This window comes from Balaenoptera ricei, chromosome 1 (genome assembly GCF_028023285.1).
Source record: "Balaenoptera ricei isolate mBalRic1 chromosome 1, mBalRic1.hap2, whole genome shotgun sequence".
In the NCBI taxonomy this organism is placed as follows: Eukaryota; Metazoa; Chordata; class Mammalia; order Artiodactyla; family Balaenopteridae; genus Balaenoptera; species Balaenoptera ricei.
In genome coordinates, this window is record NC_082639.1 from 148,664,273 (window position 1) to 148,668,308 (window position 4,036).

Consider the following 4,036-nt stretch of genomic DNA (forward strand, 5'->3'; position numbering starts at 1 on the left):
TACCATTGCTTAACTGTGGTGAAGAGACTAGGGTGGGATAAAAAGGAATATGAAGAGATCGGTGAGCAGATCACTGCAGTAATCCTGACAAGAGTAGATAGATGGCAAGCGGTTATAAAGAGCAATGGCAGTGGAGATGGAGAAATAGCAAACATATTTGAAAGGTAAGACCCAAAGACATCATTATGGAATGGTGGGCGTCAGAGAAGGAAGGTGTCAACAACAACACTCTTTCTATGTATGTGTGTTTAGATCTTTAGTCCTCACAGCAACCCTGATATAGAGATACTATTAAAGTAACTAAAGAATCTAGAGAATGTGTAAGAGTGGTGTTGTAATAAAGCACTATATTGTCTCAGCTATGAGTGTTTAACCAAAGCACTTCCCTCCATAACCCATCATCAAAAAGCAATATTCTTAGTCTTTGTTAGATAACAACAAATTCAGACCTATTAAGGAGAGACTTTATTATGAAAGAGATTATTGCAAGGTGGGAGGGGGAGGGACTGTTGTAGTGAGAGCACTGTGACCCTAAGATCTTCAAAAGTCTCAAGAGTTAGGCAAAGTGATAGTCATAAACAGGGTTGGGAAGAACCAAGTGTGGGGAGGCAGGGTGAAAGGGTGGTATGATCAGATAGTAGATTAGAGAATGTTTCACCCTGAGTCTGGTGCATTCTCAGAAGAGGCTGTGTGCCGACTTGAGTGAGGGGCAAGGTTCAGGCACTTAGGGGAAGGAGAGAAGTGCAAAATCATTTGCTAACAAGTATTTTGTCCCCATTGATCAATAGGGACAAGTAGTTCAGCTAAATACTTATGAGACGAAGAATGGGAATTTGAAGGGACTGTGTCTGGCCTTGTCATAGGTAAACAAATGGGGAATCCATGAGTATTATCTAAGTCATAAGAAGAAAGGTGATATTTTGCAGTAAGACATTTTCCAGAACACAAAGGTAGAGGGGATTTCTTAACCTTCACCGTTTTCCAGGATCAGTTAAAATTTAACATTGTCATCCTTTATGACTCTTAGCGTTGACACAGCTTAGCAGTTAGCTGGTGTGTGAAGACAAGGGTTAATACCTCTGCTCAAAAATATCAATTAGAAAAGTTTACATTGTGTGTTTATCAAGTGAGTTTTACAGTTCTCTTGGTATAGTTTGTCTACATTTCTAGTTAAGTTTTCTGTATATATTTTATGTCTTTTGCTATTATTAAAGAAACTAATGTTTTAAAATAGTTTCTATCTAGTTGTTGTCTGTATATATGAAAACCATAAAAATAGAAGTAGATAGACAAATTTGATCCACGTTAAAAAAATTCTTTTATATTAAAAAAAATATCAATTAGGCACAGGCTCTGAATGCTCGCATTAGACAGTCATTCGACTAGGTTATGGTTTGACATTGTCTCTTAGACACTCCTTTTTAAATGCACATATTCTTGGAAAACTATTGAACTTAAAACTCTTGATTGTCTTTAATGGGATACCAGAAGGGAAAGAAGCAAAGATTTTCACAAGATCTACTTGGAGCTGAGCACATTCATTTTATTCATTTATTTGTTCATTCATGCAACAATATTTAATGACCCTCTACCACATGCCAGGTGCTTTCCTACACCACAGGGATTCAGCCATGAAAAACAATGCAACAATGAAAAGAACACCCTGTTCCCTTGGAGCCTTCAGCTAGTGGGAGAGCTAGTCAAGTAAGTATAAATACATGAATTACATAATTTCTTTTCATGATGAGAGTTATGAAGACAATAAAATAATGCTAAAGAAATAGACAATGATGGGTGAATGACTCCTATTTTGTATAGAAAAGTCCAAGGGGCTTCCCTGGTGGTACAGTGGTTAAGAATCTGCCTGCCAAGGCAGGGGACACGGGTTCGAGCCCTGGTCCGGGAAGATCCCACATGCCGCAGAGCAACTAAGCTCGTGCGCCACAACTACTGAGCCTGCACTCTAGAGCCCATGAGCCACAACTACTGAGCCCGCATGCCACAACTACTGAAGCCCTCAAGCCTACAGCCTGTGCTCCACAACAGGAGAAGCCACCACAATGAGAAGCCCGCACACCACAGCAAAGAATAGCCCTCACTCATTGCAACTAGATAAAGCCCATGTGCAGCAACAGAGACCCAATGCAGCCAAAAATAAATAAAATTAAATAAATTAATTTTTTAAAAAAGTCTAAGAAGGCCACTCAGAAGAGAAATTTTAAACAGAGATCTGAATGGTAGGAAAGAGGAAGTCATGCAAAGATATGCAGAAGAATATCCAAGTAAAGTGTTGCGAAGACCAAGCTCGGACTGCTTGCCACACGAGAGGCCAATAAATTGAGAAAAGTTGTTGGGGCAAGGAATAGTGACTTTATTCAGAAAGCCAGCAGACCAAGAAGATGGTAGACTCATGTCTCAAAGAACCATCTTGCCTCAGTTAGAATTCAAGTTTCTTTTATACTAAAAGGGGAGGGAGTAAAGCCAAACATTTCCTGGTTCTGGTCACCTTCCAGAGGGGATGTCTTAATTTCATTCTTCCTACAGTCATTCAAATGTGGGCCTAGTCAGGATGTTTCCTGTGTGCTAAAGAATGGTATTTTAGCTTAATGCTCATTACCTGGGAGGCAGGGCTCCCAGAGATGGGCCATTATGTATAATTTAAGCTTATAGGCAACATCCCTTTAGTGATTAACTTGTAATAGAGTACAAAGATTCTTCTCTATTACAAATCCCCACTGTCAATGTCCATTCCATAATCTTGTGGGGAAAGGGATGAAGACTGCTCTAGCTACTTCCTACTGAACAGGGGTGATGAATATTCCTTAGAGCAGGGGTCCCCAAGCCCCAGGTCACAGACCAGTACCGGTCCGTGGCCTGCTAGGAACCGGGCCACACAGCAGGATGTGAGTAGCAGGAAAGCAGGCAAAGCTTCATCTGTATTTACAGCCGCTCCCCATCGCTCACATTACTGCCTGAGCTCTGCTTCCTGTCAGGTCAGCGGTACCATTAGATTCTCATAGGAGTGCAAACCCTACTCTGAACTGCACATGCAAGGAATCTAGGTTGCGCGCTCCTTATGAGAATGTAATGCCTGATGATCTGAGGTGGAGCTGAGGCAGTGATGTTACCACTGGGGAGCAGTTACAATTACAGATTGTCATTAGCAGAGAGGTTTGACTGCACAGAGACCATAATAAATCAATTGCTTGCAGACTCATATCAAAACCCTATCAGTGAGTGGCAAGTGACAATTAAGCTGCATCTGGTGGCAGGCTTTATAGTGGCGAGTGAGTTGATGTACTTCAATTGTACAGCTGCATCTGGTGGCAGCCTTTAAATCAGAATCTGACACTTATTTTAGTCCACACATGGCCTGCCCATTATTTTATTTACCATTTCCATCTGCACCTCCTTCCTGCCCTGTGCACTGTCTCAGTCACAGTTTTGGTAAGTCCACAAGCTAATCCTAGCCAAAATGAGTAAAAAAACAAAAGGTGCTGGAGAGCTTCTTTGAAAACAGAGAAAGACTCAATGATGAGAGAGCAGAAGACTCTAAGACTGCCAACAAAAAGAGAGCTGCATTTAAAAGAAAATACCAAAAAAATAAAAAATTTTTAAAAAAAGTTTACCCCCCCCCCCATAAAAAGAAAGAAAATACCAAGGGACTTCCCTGTTGGTCCAGTGATAAAGAATCTACATTCCAATGCAAGGGATGTGGGTTCAATCCTGGTCGGGGAACTAAGATCCCACATGCTATGGGGCAAAAACTCCATGCACCCCAACTACTGAGCTCACACACACCAACTAGAGAGCCTGTGTGCCACAAACTACAGAGCCCACGTGCTCTGGAAGCCCCACACCACAGCTACAGAGCCCACGTGCCCTGGAGCCTGCGTGCCACAACTAGAGAGAGAAAACCTGCACGCCACAACTAGGGAGAAGCCTACGCGCCGCTACTAGAGAGAAGCCCAAGCACCACAACTAGAGAGAAAACCAAGTAGACTGCACGCCGTGATGAAAAAAAAGGTCCCACATG